Source organism: Peromyscus leucopus, chromosome 20 (assembly GCF_004664715.2).
Source record: "Peromyscus leucopus breed LL Stock chromosome 20, UCI_PerLeu_2.1, whole genome shotgun sequence".
NCBI lineage: Eukaryota > Metazoa > Chordata > Mammalia > Rodentia > Cricetidae > Peromyscus > Peromyscus leucopus.
In genome coordinates this window covers 37,646,771-37,668,142 of record NC_051080.1, presented here as the reverse complement: position 1 = coordinate 37,668,142, position 21,372 = coordinate 37,646,771, and the positions used below count along the sequence as shown (strand labels likewise).

Genomic DNA, 21,372 nt, shown 5'->3' with positions numbered 1-21,372 from the left:
CACCTTTTTTTTTAAGATCTCTCCAGTCCCCTATTTTCATTCAACTTTTGCTGTTCCTTTGGAATTAATCTTATAGTTTTAAATGTGTTTTCTTTAGTCATGTGTGGTGTTCAGGAGGCAGAGGCACACCAATTTCTATGAGTTCCAGGCCAGCCTGGCCTACAGAGCTAGTTAGTTCCAGAGCACCTAGCACTACATGATGAGACCCTGCCTCAAAAAGCAAAACCAAACAAAAAAATGTGTTTCCTTTTAAGTCTTGACAGTCTAGGGGTACAGCTCCAAAGTAAAGGGTGTGCCCCTAAGAGACCTACACACTGAGCTGGAGAGATGGCTCAGTGGTTAAAAGTGTGTACTTCTGCAGAGAACTTGAACTCGACTCCCAGCACCAGAACTGGGTGGCTCACAACCACCTGTAACTCCAGCTGCAGGCAATCCTACACCTCTACGCTTCTCGCTTCTGTACTCACACGCATGTACCCATACACAGGCACACACACATACTCATTATTAAAAATAAAAATAAATATTAAGAAAAAATCTACTTGTAAACTTTAAAATGATGACATTCTTGCTTCAAAATGTGTCTTACAATCATTTTTAAGAGCGTGGTGGTGGTGGTGGTGGTGGTGGTGGTGGTGGTGGTGGTGGTGCACACCTTTAATCCCAGCGCTCGGGAAGCAGAGGCAGAGGCAGAGGCAGGTCGAACTCTGTGAGTTCAAGGGCCAGCCTGGGCTGCAGAGTGAGTTCCAGGACAGGCTCCAAAGCTACACAGAGAAACCCTGTCTTGAAAAACAAAAACAAAACAAAACAAAAAAAGAATCAAAGTCAGTTTTGCCGTCATTTTGACCAAAGAGAAGAATAAAATAGGCAATACTTAAGCACCTAGTGAACTTGGGTGATACCTGGGGACTACTGAAGGTTGTATAAAGTGTCAGTGCTAGAGAAGTGTTGAAAGTCAATATAAAAATTCACTGGAAGGGGTGAGCAGAGGTAGCAAAGCTGTCCCAAGAAGTGTGGTGTTTGTTCGACTTGTTTCAGCAAGTTCATTCCACCACTTTACATTGAAATGATGGACAGTCTTGACCTGGCACTGGGCTCGCACTCACAGTACAGCAACTTAGTGACTGTTAATCACCATGTGAGTAATGTCACACACAGTCTGTGGACTTCTATGAAAATAGGCAAGCATGCTGGAGTTTTTAAAGCCCTCTAGGCTCCAGCCTCCGCTCTCTCCAGTCTTACCTGTTTGCTTTGTTCCAGGCATAGTGATCTACTTCCTGCTTCACCAATATGCCAGATGGGGTTAGGCTTCCATATTTCTGTCCATATTCTTTCCTCTGTCTCTTTCCCCCCATGGTGTCACCAAGGAATATAACTTAAGGTCAGCTTGTGTAAAGCTTGTTTTTTTTTTTTTTTTTTTTTTTTTTTTTTTTTTTTTTTTACTGACTCATCTCCAGATGGAAGGGACTGTTTCCTTAGTGGGGTCTGTCTAAATTCTATTATGAACCTTTAGCACCTTTATGGATTCATTGCTCACAGAGATTCTTTATGTTAAGAGGGATGTTCCTGAACTCTTGGTATCAAATATTGGATCTTGTTAATCTCTGTATTCAGTATACTTAAAACTGTGCACCTGCTGCTGGATAAAGTGGCACACACCTTTAATTCCAGCACTTGGGAAGCAGAGGCAAGTAGTTCTCTGAGTTCAAGGCCAGCCTGGTCTAGACAGATTGAGTTCCAGCCAGGGCTACACAGAGAAACTCTATCTCAACAAACAAACAAACAAAACAAAGCAAAACACCAAATCAACAGCAAACAAACTGTTCATTTGATAGGTATTCAATGAGTTTCTATGTAGGAATAAATGAATGAACCAACTGTAGTGCTTTTTATTAAAAATGTAATATATGGGGCTAGAGACAGGGCCCAATAGTTAAGAGCACCCATGTGGCTACTCACAACCAGCTAAATCTAGTTCCAGAGGATGCAATGCCCTCTTCTGGGTTCTGTGGACATAAGACACATGCATGACATATTTGCAAGCAAGACACTCATACACAAAGAATAAAAATTAAGTTTTAAAATGTTATTTCCTAGCTCTGGTGTGCTATTGTGCAGCAGGGTAATTGCAGATGATGACATACACTGTGTATTTGAAAGCTGGATGGGGGCTGCAGAGATGGCTCAGAAGTGTACACTGTTCTTGCAGAAGACAAGAATTAAGTTCCCATGTCCCACATGTGGCTCACGAGCACTTGTAACTCCAGCACTTGCCTCTGACCTCTAAGAGTACCTGCACTTACCAGACACATACCCCACTCATAATTAAAAATAAAAACAAAGAAAAAGCTAGAGAGAAAGATTTCCAATGTTTTCACTATAAAGATGAGAACTATGTGAGCAGGCAGATTTGTTTATCCTGACTCAAACATCATTATATATATATATATATATATATATATATATATATATATGATGTACATACATATATGTACATCATACTAATATAATATATAATATATGTATATATATATTATATATATATACCCCTTAAGCATGTATGATCTTTCTATTTTTATGTATTTGTTAAAAACCTCCAAAGTTTTTAACAAGTTTATAGACAAGACTGCAAATGCTGAATAACATCAGTGTAAACAATGGATGACTACTAGTACAATAACAGCAGGCTTTTTCAACTCAGATGAGAAAGACCCTGCAGAGAAACCAGGAGAAAGGACAGCAGGAGAGGTAAAGCAGCTGTGTCTCCTTCCTCTTCTAAATGCTGAAAGAAAAAAAAAAAGCAGCACCAATGCAGTAAAATATTTGAAGGTGTGTTACTTTTGTTCATGTTGCATTTGTTTAACTCTGTGAAGCTGTGTTACTGTGCCTGTGTAAAACACCTGATGGTCTAATAAAGAACTGGTCAATAGCAAGGCAGGAGAAAGGATAGGTGGGGCTGACAGGCAGAGAGAATACATGGAAGGAGAAATCTGGAGGGACAGCTAAGATCTAGCAGCCAGAGGATGAGGATGACTCCAGGGGCCAGCCACCCAGCTACACAGCAAGCCACAGAGTAAGAGTAAGATTTACATAAGTTAGAGAAAGGAAAAGCCCAGAGGTAAAAGGTAGTCGGGATAAGTTAAGGAAAGCTGGCTAGAAACTAAACCAAGCTAAGGCCGGGCATTCATAATAAAGAATAAGCCGCATCCGTGTGTGATATATTTGGGAACTGGGCGGCAGGCCTCCCAAAGGACCTAAGACCAACCAACAACAATAAATGGGTGTACCAACATGGGGCTCAAATATCCATCTACAGCCTGAGAAAGCTTAACAACAACAAAAAAAGACGGCTTCTTTAAGAGGTGCGGCAAAACAAAAACAAACAAGCCCAACTCCCCACCCCACCCCCACCCCACCCCAAACCCCCGCCCCAGCAAGCTAAGAAAAAATTGCCTGTGGCAACACAGGTACTGGCTTCCATAGCTAGGAAGATTTAAGGCAGTTTTTGGTCTCCTACCTCTGACCTGGATGAGGGAGGGTTTTAGGCTTGGCTTTCATGTGAAGTGGGTGGATTATCCAGGTGTACCTGAGCCGTTTAAAAGTTTGCTCATGCCGTCAAAAAAGACTAAAGAATACTGATAAATTTAAGGTTATTTTTGTTACAACATATTTATATATATTTATATTCTTGTTTAAGGTATTGTACTTATGCAGTTTATTTAAAAATGTAGGGTGAAATTCTAGTTTTTGAAAACTATTATTATAAACTATATAGGACAATCAAGAAACATAGGTTAGTGGTTAATCATTTATAATAATCAAATTTGTAGATATGTTAGGGATGCTTTCCAGATAATATAGAGATAAACTCTAGATAGATAGATGGTCTTCAAACATTTCAAAGACCTACAGAATATGGCATTTAAAATGTTTTGTTAGCATAAAGTTTTTCATGACAATGAGACACATCTGTTCCTGGCAGCACTAATTTACTTCAGAGATGATGGGCATTGAAGAAACTCCTTATGGAGTTTGCTTTCATTGTGGCAATGTTAGCCCCTGGGCAAAGAAACTGTTCTTGCCTTTGACTGCTGACAATGTGCTGTGCAGCTTGGACATGAAGGACACACAGAAAAAAAACTGCTGAACTTTGCCAAAACAAGGCAGAACAGTCTTTCAAAATTCCTGCTTCACTGTAGAGTGTGCCAGATACTCTGCAAGACATACAGGAAAGTGACTGATGAACTTTGCCAAAACAAGGTAGGACAGTCCAAAATTCCTGCTTCATAGAAAAGCCTGCCAGATACTCTAGGCCTATAGGCTGAAGATGGATGACCCAACACTGCAGAGGAACTTTGGGTGACTGTCCAAGCAGCCAAATGTCTCTGTTGTTAGGTAATATTATATCCTTCTGGGTCACTGATGGAGTTGAAGGCTAAATAGTTATAGCTGCAGTTTTTCTTAGTTATGATAGAGAGTGAATCTAAAGTTTTATACATAATTTACTAAGATAGGATAGATAATGCATTGTTTTCTTTGAATATGCTAACCACAAATGGACTGAATATTATAAATTAATTTTTACTCGATAATGGCTTTTGTTGTATGTAGTTATACTATGTTAAAGTTAAAAATCTTTATTTTTATTTAGACAAAAAGGGGAGAATGTAGTAGAACATTTTAAGGTGTGTTACTTTTGTTCATATTGAATTTGTTTAATTCTGTGAAGCTTTGTTACTGTGCCTGTGTAAAACACCTGACAGTCTAATAAAGAAATGGCCAATAGCAAGGCAGGAGAAAGGATAGGCGGGGCTGGCAGGCAGAGAGTATACATTGAAGGAAAAATCTGGAGGGACATCTAAGATCTAGCAGTCAGAGGATGAGGATGACTCCAGGGGCCAGCCACCCAGCTACACAGCAAGCCACAGAGTAAGAGTAAGATTTACATAAGTTAGAGAAAGGAAAAGCCCAGAAGTAAAAGGTAGTCGGGATAAGTTAAGGAAAGCTGGCTAGAAACTAAGCCAAGCTAAGGCTGGGAATTCATAATAAGGTATAAGACTCCGTGTGTGATATATTTGGGAACTGAGTGATGGGCCCCACAAAGAACCAAAGACCAACCAACAACAATAAACCAAGACACAAAACCACAAAAACCACAGTTTATCTAGGAAACAAAAAACATCCTTATAGTAAAATAGGGGCAAAGTTGGTGGTACAGAGTTTGTCTAGCATGTACAAAGCCTTGGGTTTGATGCCAGCACCACCAAATAAGACAACTCAGGACAAAACTTACAGACAGGGATTCTATATTAAACGATGCAGACTCAAAGGCTGAAATAAAGGTTTGAAGGGGTCTATAGGCCCCACTTGCCACAGGAGTACATTCAGCAAAGTGATTTGTTAAATTGCTTTTAGAAAGCAAATCCCCAGTCTCAATACCAGTGTATTCTAAAAGAAATACCTAAAACAAGAATGCTAAAAGCTGATACTGTGAGCATATTTTGCCTTTCTAAAAGGATGCAGAAAATTTGGGGCTGGAGAGATGGCTCAGTAGTTAACAGCATTTGTAGCTCTTACAGAGGACATAGGTTTGGTTTTCAGAACCTACGTGGCAGCTAATAGTCATCTGTAACTCTGGGTCCAGAGGATGATACAGCCTTCATGGGCACTACATACATGGGCACAGACATATATGCAGGTAAAACACCCATATACATGAAATAAAAATAAACTGTCAGGCATGGTAGTACACATCTTTAATCTGAGCATTCGGGAGGCAGAGCTAGACAAATCTTTGTGAGTTCAAGGACAGCCTAGTCTACATAGTGAGTTCCAGGACAGCCAGGGTTATGTAGAGAGACTCCTGTCTCATAAAAAAATAAATAAGTAAATAAATAAACAAACAAACAAACAAACCACAAAACATGTCTTTTTTCAAAAGAAATGAAATCCAAAATTATACAATTTATTTATTTATTTTAATTTATGCCAAATGCTGTTTATTGAAGGAGGGAGGAGGCCTTAAATACAGGCTTACAGCACAATGGGAGAACCCCGGAGGGCAGAAGTTTGCTGCCGATGTTTTACAATCTTGCATCTAAGCTGTTAACGCCCATTATGCAGGATACACAGACAAGGAACTTCCCTTAAGCATTCAGGAGGGTAGAACCCGGCTGGGAATTAGCATAGGGAGGATATCAAGGTCAAGGTCAGCAAGCAAGGCAACAGTTACCCAAAACGGGGGCCAGGACCCTACAGGTCCCCCTTTTACTAAAAAATGAGCTTCTGACTTGGGTTGCGTGGGACGTCAGCAGGTCACCTTACTCGTCATGGAGATGCCTGCCCAGGCCACACAGGTGCTCTATCTTAGGTTGGTGAGTGTCCCCCAGGCATTACCCATCTCTGAATACTCATTATCATACAGGCTCAATCGTGTGTGAGCTGCAGAGTTAACTGCTGCCAAAGATCTCAAAGTGGCACTGGGCTTACAATCTGTGTATCTGATACAGAAAAGACCAACAGAGGTCCTATCCCACCCATAGCCAGTAGGCTAAAGGCAACTGCGCCCTTCCCTTCCTTAACGAGCCTTACTGCAATACAATTTATTTTTTAAAATTATCTATCTGTAAGAGTGTTTGTCTACATGTCCATCTCTATACCACATATGTGCCTAGTGCCAGAGGAGACCAGAAGAAGAAGACATTAGGTTTACTGGAACGAGAGTTACAGACAGTTGTGAGCCACATTGTGGGTATAAGAAATTGAAGCGGGCCGGGCGGTGGTGGCGCACGCCTTTAATCCCAGCACTCGGGAGGCAGAGCCAGGCGGATCGCTGTGAGTTCGAGGCCAGCCTGGGTTACCAAGTGAGCTCCAGGAAAGGCGCAAAACTACGCAGAGAAACCCTGTCTCGAAAAACCAAAAAAAAAAAAAAAAAAAAAAAAAAAAAAAAAAAAAAAAAAAAAAAAAAAAAAAAAAAAAAAAAAGAAATTGAAGCAAGGGCCTCTGGAAGAGCAGCCAGTGATCTTAAACGCCGAACCATCTCTCCAGCCCCTAAATAAATCTTTTTTTTTTTTTTAAGAATATGAGAAAGAAGCCTTCCCATATATTTTCCTTCTTTTTAAAATGAAAACCCCTGATTTACTGAAGATGATTTAAAAAACAAAACAAAACACTTACCTTTGACAGTATCCTGGGGCAACACAAGCCTGAGACGATCAGTCTAGGTTACATTCAGTGCAAAAAGCCAAAACCCTGAAAAGAAAAAAAAAATAACAATGAACCACACAATGTAAGCTGCCCAGAGAAGCAACAGAGCAGGCAATTCATCTAATCTACTCTTTCATTTAGAGTTTGTTGGCAGTGGCCAACTCTGCAAACATCTTCTTCAAGTGTTCTTTTGAAGTTAAGTGAAAAAGAATAAAATGTACGGATAACACAAGGTGCCCAACACCCATTCAATAACGAACAAGTTGTAATTAAAAATGTAAAGGCTAGGGATGAATCTCCCTGGTGCAGCACTTGCCCAAAGTATGAGGCTCTGGGTTCCATCCTATCAACACAGGAAAGCAACAGTTTCTGAAGTGAAATTAAAATCTATGTTCAATCTTTACTACTTTCTTTTTAAACAAATTAATTTTTAATTATTATTGTGTGCATTATGTGCTTATGTGAATGAGAAAAAGCATGCAACAGTGTTCATATGAAGGTAAGAGGACAATTTTCAGAAGTCAGTTTCTCCTTCCACCTTGATGTAGGTTCCAGATTAAACTCAGGTTGTTAGGCAAGCACCTTTATGTGCTGAGCATCTCTGGTTTTTGTCTGTTTAGTGATAGTATCTCCCCATATGAACCACAACAATGACCAGCACAGCATGATAACCCTAAGGGTTCAATAGTGGCATGCATACTTTGGCAGTAACCAATAGCCCTTTAATTGATCTTAAGGCCTGCTCAACAAAAGGAGAAGTCATGCCTGGTACTGAAACTAGCCAACTATCTGGAGCTAGTATAGTGATGGATCTTGCGGGAGAACCTTCAACTGCCACTTTACTAAACCAGCATAATCCCTAACTACATTCTAAATATTTATCCTATACCCACAGGTAAGTGTACTATTCACTCCTCATCAAAGAAACTTTTCTTTGTAACTGATGAAGACCATTATTAAGAAAAAAAAAAGAAAAAGAAAAAGAAAGCCACAACTAATCAAAACACAGAGAACAAGACATTATGTGATGCCCATTACCAACCGATAGAGCTATAACACAATGAGGCTCAGGGCTCATTTCAGAAGAGAGGCTGGTAAGATTATAAGAGCCAGAGGAACAGGAAGTTTGCTTTGAGATTGTTTCTCCCAGAAATGCCAGAAAGGCTACATCCCTTAAGTCTCATCAACATGAATGCCTAAACCGGATCTGCACAGTGATGACACCAATGGTCATACTAACAGGGGGTGGGGAAAGCTCTCAGGCCTCCACCTAGACATGGGCAACTAGGGAATGCTGAGTAGGAGAAATGACGTTCCCCTGGGGAGAGTCCATATAGTACCAAGTGGACCGCCCTGAGATCATGTACATATACAGCTAATATTATATGTACTGAGCAGGTTGTATTCACAGACTTAGGAATACACACACACACACACACACACACACACACACACACACAACAATAATTAAATACAAAGAAGCCATAAATTTGAGAGCAGGGGGGCATGCATAGAAGAGATTGAGGGAGAAAAAGAGAAGGTGGGAAATGACATAATTGTGTAATAATTTCAAAGAATGAAAAATTTTTAAAAAGATAGTGTCTCCCTATGTAGCCCAGGCTGGCCAATCCTCCTGCTTCAGTCTCCCTAGTGCTAAGATTACAGTATGCCACAATGCACAAACAAATCTTCACTATTTCTTATTTTATTTGTTCTATCTACCTCAAAAATACCAAACTGCCCTTTCAATGTCTCTATCTGGATGTCTCATAATCACCAGACTCAACTTAAACCCAACCCCACCTTCACCCTGACTTGACTAATCCTCTCTGTCTTCACTGTCTTTACCAAGGCCCAGATCAGAATCTTAAGCTCACTCAAGTAATCCTACATTCCCCAACCCTTCACACAAGCTCATCAATAAGTTCTAGCATTTATGCTTTCAAATTTTGCACCTCAGATCCACCCACAATTCCTCACTTTCACTGTCATTATCTCTTCAGCCAAAGGCTCTGTTCCACTCTTGCTCCTTCCCAATCCAATGCCAAATAATGGTTGGCACAATCTCTTCAATCTAGTTCACTACCAGCAGCTAGTAAATGCAGGGCTGACTTTATTTTCTGATGACAAGTCTCTCTCCTGCTCAGAATGTACCTCCTGTGAGTGTGGAGATCGGCAAAACAAGGCAAAAACTTTCGGAAAACTGTCTCCACCTGGAAGTTGTCCACTTTGTTTCATAACCAACCTCGTACTCTGGCTACGAGAGGACATGCCATTCCCCAGGGTTATACACTGTAAGGGATAGTTCTAGGTCCCCAGTATGTCACAAGGGTTGAAGTGGTACTCTACTGAATGACCGTATCTACCATCCCCTCTGTTTACTGTACTTAACACTGTTTGAATCAATACACCAATGGTATTACACACAGAATTAGGACTATCTTACTTACTCTCTCATGCTCCTGCTTTACACACTGTTGTTACAACAATCTCAAAAGCAAATTGATCTTTGTGTATGCTGTGGCTTAAAATGAGTCAGTATCCCCACACCCCCCAAGAGTGAGTAGAAAATTTCTTAATAAAGAAAAAAGAAAAAAAAGAAAAAAGAAAAAAAGGCACTAATACTCTCCTTAGAGATTAAAAAAAATGAGTCAGTAAGTATTCACTACCTTTAGTGCAGATTTTTAAAAAAGAACTCACCAGACCCATTTCTGCACTGTGCATTCCAACTTGCATCTGGTCTTCTTGTCCATCACTCACAAACTAATTGCTGCTCTAGGCCGTTTGCTGATTCCCTTCCTCTCCTTTGCCACTGGTGTCCCCTCCAGGACTTTCCCAGACCCTCCTCTGAGATAAACTCTGTTATATTGGTAACATACATGAGTCTGTCTTCTTTTCCCAACATGAGCTCCCTGACAGCAAAGACTGTTTTACACATCTTTTAATTTAGTGAGCAGATGTCCAACAAGCATGTGCTGAAGTGAACCCCAACTGCATCCCAGGAATTTAATGTTGGCATAATATTGGCAGTTCCCCATCAAATGGCACTGAAGAAAGTCAAGAGAGATGGCTGCCCTCCCCAGACAGATTTGGTCCTCCTGGAAGACTCAGGGTTATATAGTTACATGTAAACCCTTGGCACTTCAGAGAAGGGACAGATTCTTAAATTGGTGGTCAGCCTCTGATTATCAAGAGAACAACACTGCCTCATTTTAGCTCTCTATTTTGATTAAAGTTTCTTCCCAGACTGACCCATGCATGACTTCTCTCTCGATCAGTCTAAACTCTACACCAATGTCACAATGGTATAGCTCATTACTTATGCTCTCGATAGACAACTTTAGGTGGAGACTGTAACCAACAAGTTCCTTTGCCTGTTTCACTGTCATCTTGGACACTCACTGACACTTAGCTAGGACAAAAAAGACACTGTGACCAAGAACAAACAAGCAAGGAAAACTAGGTAATTTTCCAGGTGCTTTTTTTTTTTTTTCCTTAGAAGGAACAGGGCATCTCTGCACTCCTGGGCTCAAGTGACTGTGCCACCTTGGCCCCCAAGTAACTGAGGTTACCTGTGTACTCTACCATGCCCGGTTTCTAAGTATTCTCCAATCGTGTTTCTCAAAAAAGCCTCTTTACTTGATCTGTGTCAAGTACATACATACCGAAGACAAGCATAAACAGTGACTCTAAAACCAACAGCTTAAGTTATCTACAGTAGTATTTCCCTTCTAAGAGATGAATACCAGGAAAACTCCTTCAAACGACGATTCTGAAATGCTCAGAAGTAATCTACCCCTACCACCTGGTCATGCATTGTCATGGTAGTAAGCTACCAACCACTGCGGTTTCTTCCACTCTCTTAAGGAGCAACCAGAAGAATCTTGGAACTTACAATGAGAACCTGCATACCTCGGACTCATCCATCCCCAGGTCTTGCTAAACTGAAATAGACTACAGTCAAGTGTTTAACTAAACTCACATGATATAATTACAGTTAAGTGTTTCCTAGAGACTATGGCAAGGTGAAAGACATATATATTCAACAAATGACACTTACTTTTCTAGTATCACCTCTGATATGACAGGGTTTTAATTTTCAAACTCAACTATTCAGTGTGATTCAATTTAATTCTCATTTTAAAACTCCACAGCACAGAAAAAGCTCTTCATCACTCAGTCTCTCCTCACCAGCCTTCTCAGTTCTCACTGCTGTCACCAGCAGGTATCTAGTATAGTCTTGAAATGCAAACTGTCAAGGAATACACTATACTCCAGCACTGTAAAAACAAAGCAAGTAAAAAGCATGCAAACAAAAACACCGAAACAACAAAAGAAAACACTACATGCTTTTGTTACTATGTATTTTACTGGTTTATTTTCTGAGACAGGGTCTCACATAGCCCAGGCTGGCCCCACCTCCCTCTATAAGGGAGAATGACGTGAATTTCTGATCCTCCTGTTTCTACTTCTGAATTGCTACGGATTGAACCCAAGACTTCGTTGTTTTTTGTTGTTGTTTTCCAAAAAGTGTTTCTCTGTGTAGCCCTGGCTGTCCTGGAACTCGCTCTGAAGACCAGGCTGGCCTTGAACTCCGAGATCCCTGACCCTGACCCTGCCTCTGCCTCTCAAATACTGGAATTAAAGGTGTGCACCACCACCGCCGCCTGACTGAATCCAGGACTTTGTGCAAACTAGGCAAGGACTCTACTGAGTGAGCTATATCTAAAACACCTTATTTTTGTGGGGTGATTTTGTTGTTGTTGTTTTTCTTTTTCTTCTCTTTTCTTTTTTGCAGGGGTAGCGGTGTGAGAGAAAGAGTCTTCCTATGTAGCTCAGGCTAACCTCAAATACCCCTGCTCCATCCTCCCAATTACCAGGATCACAGACCTGTGAAACCAAACACTTTAACTGAGACCCAAATGAGCACTGAAAACCATGACTGCTCCGAGGATGGCCAAAGGCTATCAAGCTGTCCGGGGTGCACTGTGGCTTTGCAGGCCTTTAATCCCGGCATCAGGAGGCAATGGCTTCATCTAGTGCAGGTCTTATACAGGCAGCCACAGCTGCTGTAGATTTATGAGTGCACTGCTCCTGTCATGGCCAGAGACATTATTTAGCTCTAGTCTCTGAAAATTTACCAACTTGCTGGGTGGTGGTGGTGGTGGCAGCGGCTGTGGCGGTGACAGGTGGCAGGCCCCCATAAGAGTAAAGAGCAAAGACTAAAACAAACAAACAAACAAACAAACAAACAAACCCAACTATACATAACCCTTTAATCCTAAATTCTGGTGTCCTAATACTGGTGTCCCTTTTTCTCTGCTATTCATATTTGCTGAAAAAAGTTTTTTTGCTTTAACTTGAGTGAGCGTCCCACTATATAATCTAGGCTGTCGTTGAACTTGTGATCCTCCTCCCTCAATTTCCTGATGCAAGGGTGCACCACTAAGTCCAGCTTTGAAAACCCAGCTTGTGTTTGTAGTTCCAATGTCCTTCTCTCTTTTCAGAAATGTAACCACCAACTGTGTGCTGACTTTTTTGTTTGTTTGATTGTTTGTGGTTTTTTTGGTTTTTCAAGACAGGGTTTCTCTGTGTAGCTCTGGCTGTCCTGGAACTCACTTGGTAGTCCAGGCTGGCCTCGAACTCACAGAGATCCACCTGGCTCTGCCTCCCAAGTGCTGGGATTAAAGGCGTGCGGCACTACCGCCCGGTGTGTGCTGACTTTCTTACCGACCTCTAGAACCCGATACATTACTGCCTACTGCCAATAGACATCTCTCTATTTCCTGTGCTCAGGTCCCTAAAACTCAATAAACTGCAACTCAAACAGCGTGTGCCCCACCATGTGTTCTCCCTCTGCTCATCTGAAATGCAGTCATCCCACTCAAATCAGAACTCTGGCAACATCATCAGCACCAAACTCTACTAATTCTAATCTCTAACATTCCAGTGTTTTTTTTTTCTTACCTGTGCCTATTTCACTGACTTCATCTGTTTTTACTAATTTTACTCCTTTTTAAAAATTAATTTTCTTATCCTCAATACCCACCTACCTCCAACATCAGAATGACATTTAGAAAGTACAAAATCTTGACTAATATAATTCCACTCCATGCTATACCAGGTCCAGTCCCTGCTGACCTCTCTGGCTTCATCTTACAAAGCTACATTGTATTCCGTTCCCCTAGAGCACCCATGGTTTCCTGAGCCTCTGTATAAGCTATTTCCTCTTAAAAGCACCCAGAGGCCAAACTTCTCAACTTGCAGATAAATGCAGTCTTAGGCAATCTTTTCTGTGAAATCTTTGACACCATCTCATCTCACAGGCAATCTGGATGTGCCCTTCCTCTGTTAGTAACTGTACAGGCAATACTCCCTAGCCTTGCTTATGTGTGGACTACAGGGATAAGCATCTGTGTGGTGTTTGAATAAGAATGGCCCATGGCTCATATATTTGAATGCTTAGTCACAGGGAGTGGCACTATTTGAGAAGGATTAGAAAGTGTGGCTTTGTTGGAGTAGGTGTGGCCTTGTAAGTGTGTCACTGGGGATGGGCTTTGAGGTTTCAAAGGCACAAGCCAGGACCAGTGTAGCTCTCTCCTGCTGCTTTCAAACCACCACGTCTGCCTGTGTACCACCATGCTCCCTGCCAAGATGATAAAGGAGTAAACCTCTGAAACTGTAAGCGAGCCCCAGTGTGGAATATTCCTTTACACTGTGTGAATATATGTCACTGTGATTGGTTTAGTCAAGAAGCTGACTGGCCAATAGCTGAACAGGATAAGGTTAGGGGGAGAGCCAAACAAGAGAATGCTGAGAAGAAGGGCGGAGCCAGGAGTCACGAGCAGATGCAGAGAGAAGCAAGATGGGCATGCCATTCTGAAGAAAGGTACCAAGCCACATGGCAAAGCATAGATTAAAAAATGGGTTAATTCAAAAATGTAAGAGTTAGCTAATAACAAGCCTGAGCTATAGGCCAAGCATTTATAATTTATATTAAGTCTCTGAATGGTTTTTGGGAAGTAGCTGCTGAGACACAGGAAAACTCTGCCTACAAATAGCACCCAACATGGGGCCAGAATTTCCACGTGGAACCTGACAAAGACTTGAGGGAAGGTCCTAAAAACACATAGGGATGGAGACAAATGCAGCTTCCTAGTCTTATGTCTGGTGCTGGCTGCAGCACAGAGATGCTGGCTAATGCCTGTGAGCTTGAGCTGTCATCATGAGCCATGCCAGCAGGCCAAGAGCTAAGCTGTGTAGTGGGTTCCCGCAGTCTCTCACAGGGGCCACAGTACAGAGAGGCATCTCCTGGCAGCTGCCTGCGGTAAGAACGAGCTGCCATGCACTAAGCTAAGCTGCACCGGCAGCAGCTAAAATAGCAATTTAAGATTCATCTCATGGAATCACAAAAACAATACAAATGCTCAGTAAAAACAGATCCAGACCCCCACCAAAAAAGAAAAAAAACAAACAAAAACAAAAAACAAAAAAACACCTTCTGAATGGGTTGCAGTGTGTTTAGGGTATTGTGTTTACACAGCTCACTTAGAAATATATATAATTAAGAAACACAGATCAATAGTCAAACTTATGGTCATGTTAAGTATGTTTTCAAGCTCATCAACAGGCATATTTAAATAGATAGATGGCCTTCAAACACTTCAAAGACCTACAGAATATGGCATTTAATATGTTTAATAACTTTAGGCTTTTCATGACAATCAGACATATCCACTCCTGGCAGTACCAATCTACTTCAGAGAAGATGATGGGCTTTGAAGAAACTCCGTATGGAGTTTGTTTTCTTTATGGCAAAAGCTAGCCATTTGGGGAAAAAAAAAAACAACCAAAAACAGCCTTTGTCTTAATTTGCTGTCAGATACACTAGGCCTGTAGGCCAAAGTTGGATGCTCCAATGTTACAGAAGAACCTAGGGTGACTGTCCAGGCAGCCAGATGTCTCTGTCATTAGGTAACATTTCACCCTTCTGGAGTCTTTGATGGAATTGAAGACTAGATAGTATGAGAGGCCAGCTCTCACCTTTTATAAGGGTTCCTATGAGGAAGAGAGAGGGATAAGAAAATATTAGATAAAAAGATAGTGAAGAGGAGAAAGAAGGAAACACAGCATAGCTTTGGGAGGACCTGGATCAAAACCCAACGGCCCCTTCTGCCTCTTCAAAAGGGCTTTTTATAACAATGCCAAGGGGTGGGGCAAAAGACCTCCTCCTTGCTAGATCTACACACTGCACAGCCAAGTGTAGACCCTTCCAAACACCTGGTAACTATACCCGTGGTCAAATCATCCCCTTATGCAGCCCTGCTGGGTAAAGCAAACTCAGATCCTTGGACTCTGAGTAAGATCTCACTAGGAAACCTCTGTGGGTCTCTATAAGATAGTCATAGTTAAAGTTTTCCTTAGTTATGATAAAAGGTAAATTAGATATAAAACTTTAGAATCACAAAGATAAATAATATAGTATTTTCTCTAAATTTGCCAAATACAAATGGACTGGATATTGTAACTGTAATTCTTACTTAATAACTTTTTTGTTTGTTTGTTTGTTTGTTTTTTCAAGATAGGGTTTCTTTGTGTAGCTTTGGAGCCTGTCCTGGAACTCACTCTGTAGACCAGGCTGGCCTCAAACTCACAGAGATCTGCCTGTCTCTGCCTCCTGAGTGCCAGGATTAAAGGTGTGCACCACCATGCAGCTTAATAACTGTTTTGTTATATATAAATTTACTATGCTAAAGTTAAAACCTTCCTTTTTAATTAGATAAAAAGAAGGAAATGTGGACTATTCCTTTACACTGTATGAATATATGTCATTGTGATTGGTTTAATAAAGAAGCTGACTGGTCAATAGCTGGACAAGATAAGGTTAGGGGGAGAACCAGACAGAGAATGCTGGGAAGAAGAAGGGTGGAGTCAGGAGTCACAAGCATGTAGAGAGAAGCAAGATGGGCATGCCATTCTGAGGAAAAGTACCAAGCCAAGTAGCAAAGTGTAGATAAGAAATATGGTTTAATTTAAAATGTAAGAGTTAGATATTAACAAGCCTGAGCTACTGGCCTATCATTTATAATTTATATTAAGTCTCTGAATGATTATTTGGGTAGTGGTTGCTGAGACACAGGAAAACTCCACCTACACCCCAGTCAAATGCTTTGTTTTATAAGAGTTGTCCTGGTCATGGTGTCTCTTCACAGAAGCTGTACACTAAGACAGTATGCATCAGAGGGGTCCCTTAACACTTCATCAGTATCATTAAATACAATGCCAGCCCAAGTGGCATTCTCAATCAACCCTTTTGCGGGATAAGCACATACTTTCAGGAAAAAATTAAGTCAACTCAATTCAATATTATGAGCTTACTCATAAGGATTCTACTCACTCACATCTTTTTAAAAAAGCATCTTACAGCAGGGCAGCATGCTATTCCCCCATGGTACCTGAAGCAGTGGAGGAATCTTTGGCCCTGGTTTGGCAGAAACCTAGAACTTACTACATAGATCAAGCTGTCCTAGACTCACACACATCCAACAGCTGCCTCCCACACCTGGCTGTAAGATTTTTAACTTTAAAGTGTCAAATTTACTCTTCTATCTGGGAAATCAGGGAAGGCTGCCTGGTATAGCAGGGAAGTCTAAACTAGGAATGATGAGAAAGACAGGTATCCACCTTGGGCTACTAAGCCAGTTTGTTCAATTGTTAGGTCCTCCAGCCTGCCTCTAGGACAAGTGGTCAATTCTTTAACACAAGGGCTTGAGAAAATAAGGCTGCCTTCTGAAAACCTAAACACAAGTCACTGTAAGTCTCTTGGAAGTAGGGGTAGTATTGGTGGGGGATATAAGTACTACACATAAAGAACAGTAGTAATTCAACTCAATCAGCTTTTCAGAATGCTTGTGAAGTACAGCATACTGTGCTCATCAAGCTTTCTGAGAAAGAGATGGAAGTCAGGTTTCATTGTAACTGCTGGTCACATAAGAAAGTTTTATTTCATTTATTTGCCATACCTGTTTTGAGGGAGTGTATGTATGTATGTGTAGGTGCATGTATATTTGTGTGTGGGGGGGGCAGGTCAGAAGACAACCGTAAGTGTTATCTTAAGGGTCACTGTCTACTTCCTTTGAGACAGGGGCCTTCATTGCCTGGAGCTCACCAGTTAGCCAAGACTAGCTAGATAGTGAGCTTCTGGGACCTTCGGTCTTTTATTCCCTAGTGCTGGAATTACAAGCACACATCACCATACCCAGCCTTAGGCTCTAGGGATTGAATTTAGGTCTTCTTGCAAGAACTTTAGTGACTGAGTCATCCCTCCAGTTCTGACATTTTTATGTTTTGTTTTTTTGTTTAGAAGAACAGAGTCTCACTATATACCCTAACCTCTCACCTCACACTGTGTAGCTCAGGCTGGCCTAGAACTAGCAATCTTCTTGCCTTAGTTTCCCAAGTGCTGATTACAGGTGTTTACACCCATATCTGGCTCAGTAGAATGTTTTTGTAATCCATTTATAATAAGTAAAGAAAAGTCTTTATTCTTCTTCCACACTGCACATTTTAATTCTGTTTACTTGCATTCCTTGAGACAAGGTTTGATATGTGAACCAAGATGACCTTCAAGGTCACAGTATTCTCTTATGGTTGCTTTCCAATGCTGAGATTATGGCATGAGCCATCACACCAGCCCATTTTTTGGGAGTGGGGACAGGATATGGAACCTAGGGCTTTGTTCATGAAAGGTAAGCACTCTACCAACTGGGCTACATCCTGATCTCTTTCTTTTTTGGGAGGCAGGTCTCACACAGCCCAGAATAGCCTCTAACGCATGGTGATCCTCCTGCCTCAGTCTGCAGAGTACTTGGATTGTAGGTGTATGCCACCATGACCAACTGTTGCCAAGTTTTTAAATGTACAGTTTCTTAGATAAACCAGTGAGGTAGACATTGATATGGATGATAACAATGATGAAAATAATTATGAACAATGGTTTATACTACACTGGGCACAGGATACCTTGAAAGTCTTGAAGAAATTTCATCTAATACATAGCCTGTCACTTACATCATACATAAAACAAAACAAAACACAACTAAGCATTAACCTGTGTAACACAGAAGTTTACAAAATGCTCAGAAAGTGGAGGGGTGTCTTAGGGCTTCTATTGCTATGAAGAGACACCATGACCACTGCAACTCTTATAAGGAAAAACATTAATTGGGGATGGCTTACAGTTTCAGAGGTTTAGTTCATTATCATCATGGAGGGGAACATGGTACCATGCAGGCAGACATGGTGCTGGAGAGGAGCTGAGAGTTTTACATCTTGATCTGCAGAGAGCAGAAGGAGGCTGAGTGCCACACTGGGCATAGCTTGAGCATATGAGACCTCAACACCCACCCCTATAGTGACACACTTCCTCCAACAAGGCCACACCTACTCCAACAAGGCTACACCTCCTAATAGTGCCACTCCCTACGGGTCAAGCACTCAAACATGTAAGTCTATGGAGGTCATACCTATTCAAACCATCACAAGTGGGAATCTATGCCTCCTGCAGGAAGAGAAACTGTGATTCCAACTGAAGTTGTTAGAAATTAAAACAATGGCCCTCAAACCCATTCATCTCAGGATCTCATTTCACCCAAAAAAGTACAGAGGACTCCAAAGTGGTTTTATGTTATTACAATTATCAATATATACCACACTAAACAGCTAAAAGTCTGAAGCATTTATATATTTGTTAGTTTATTAAAAGCTACCAACAACAAGGCCAGCAACATAGTCTACACCTTTAATTCTAGCACTTAGGAGGCAGAGGCAGGCAAATCTCTGTGAATTCCAGACTGGCCTGGTCTATACAGTGAGTTCTTGTCCAGCCAGGGCTACATTTTTTTAAATAATTTATTTAAGTTTATCTTATGTACATTGGTGTGAAAGTGTCAAATCCCCTGGAATCTGAGTTACAGACAGTTGTGAGCTGCCATGTGGGTGCTGGGAATTGAACTCAGGTCCTCTAGATGAGCAGCCAGTGCTCTTAACCTCTGAGCCATCTCTCCAGCTCCAGGGCTACATTTTGAGATTCTTGTCTCAAAAAGAGAAGGAAAGAAAAAGAAAGCTACCAACAATAAGCCATAACATTTTCAAAATTCAAATTTTCTTTCAAGATATTAATAATATGAGGAAGAACCAGTGTCTTATGTTTTGGCAAGGTTCTTTTAAACCTGGCTTAAAGAGACAACTGCTGAACACTAATGTGTGCTTTTACTCTTTGTATGGGCAGTAGTGAATGTACTAGATCCTCTGGAAAATTCTATCATGCTCCCAGGAAAGAACAACTCAAAAAGGCACACGGTAGCCCAGCAGAAAATAAACTAGTTGAGACCTGGAGGACCCCTTGAAAAACTCTGATGTTAAGTATGCTGGCTAGTTTTATGTTAACCTGATATAAGTCAGAGTCATTGGGGAAGAGGGAAAGTCAAATGAGAAAATGCCCCTACTAGATGAGCCCGAGGGCAAGCCAGTGGTCTATTTACTTAGTGATTGATATTATAGGCTGTGCCACCCCTGGGCAGATGGTACTAGGGTGTATAAGAAAGCAGGCTGAGAAAACCCTGAGGAGCAGGCCAATGACAGCACCCCTCCATGGCCTCTGCTTCAGTTCCTGCCTGAGTCATCAGTCCCCTCGATGATGGACTACAAGCTGTAAAATGAGATAAACTCCTTCCTCTCAAGGTTGCTTTTGGTCATGGTATTTACCACAGTAACAGGAACCCGTACTGAGACAGTGAGCAAGGGGATGTCCCTGGGCCACACGTTGAGAATCATGTAAAAGGTAAGGAGTAGAATCCAAGCAGCTGAGCAAGAAGGAAGTGTGTGGCCAGTGGTACAGCCTAACATCTAAGGGCAGCTCGACATCAACAAAGCTAACTCAGTCCCTGGTAAATCTCACAGCCCAAGAATGCCAGGGCAAGGCAGGGTCACACTGACAGCACCATGGGCCAGCAAGAAAGTCTCTGGCATGGCAGCCTCTCTGCCTTCACTGCCTTGAGCAGCATTCCCTAAAGGCCATGTCAGGTTTTCCTCTCTCGAGTCTCTCTGTTCCGCTGCTTGAAGCTGCAAATGGCTTACCAGCAAACTGCCTTGCCACAGCTTCCTGCTGCTGTTTACTAACTGCAAAATCCTCTCCTGCTGCAGCCGCAGAGTCTTCAGACATTTCTGGATCTAACTGCCTTCAAAAGCAAATTTAACATCAGCCACACAGCCAGTTTTTCCTTGCCAATGGATCATGTGAGTTTGCTATTCTGTCCCCGTGCATCTTGAATGCTGTAAAAACCGTTCCTGGAGCATCGTATGTCACTGATCTAGTTGCCATCAACCGAAAACATTTTCTTCATATTTTGTGGTACAAACTAAAGTCATTCTGGATGTGGTTTGCATACAGTCCATCTTTGGCCAAACAAAGATTTAAATTCCAGATAAACAGAGAAAGGGGGATGACCACTATGGCCACCGGAGAGGTTAAACTGTTGAACTAGCAAGTCTGTGTTTGGGAGTATGTATTTCAATTTCCATCGTGATTAGAGTTCTGAAATTATTCTACCACAAATACAGTCTTGTTCAGTTAATGTAGCAAGTTCTCTGCTAACAGAATTTTAAACCCAGGAGAAGTTCTGAAGAAACAGAAGCCTCTTTGGGTCTTTTAAATGAAAAAAGTAATACACAAAAATAGGAACTGGCATCAATCTATAAAATACAGTTTTTTTGGGCCTTTACAATTTTGTTAGTAAATATATTCAGTGAGGCTCCTTAACAAGACAGAGTAGATTTTTGTTTTGTTTTGTTTTGTTTTGTTGTTGTTGTTGTTTTCTGTATATGCTTCAGAGTGAGCCCAGGGCCTTGCACAAGAACAGATCATTTTTAAGTCAAAATGAAACCAAAACTTCAAAAGATATGTCGGATACTGGGAATGTAAACTAGATGATTCAGACTAACTGCCCTGCTAAGGACAGCCAGAAAATCTAGATAAAACATAAAGTAAAAGCCCGAAATTAGAGAAGCACTAATAAATCAGTCAAGAATTACCAAATATAGAAGCCAGTTCCAGGAACTGGAGATGGTTCAGTCATTAAGAGCACACTCTACTCTTGCAGAGAACCT

The 21,372-nt window shown here is 41.3% G+C and overlaps 1 protein-coding gene across 6 annotated transcripts in view; it reads right to left on the bottom strand.

Moving 5' to 3' along the window:
- Tnrc6b (trinucleotide repeat containing adaptor 6B) overlaps positions 1-21,372 on the bottom strand; it is a 233,601-nt gene that overhangs the window by 183,883 nt on the left and 28,346 nt on the right. For all 6 annotated transcript variants that reach the window (XM_037197686.1, XM_028871192.2, XM_028871189.2 and 3 more), the window contains exon 2: positions 7,177-7,251. The gene's annotated coding sequence lies outside the window, so the exon portion shown is untranslated. The remainder of the gene's footprint in view (positions 1-7,176; positions 7,252-21,372) is intronic.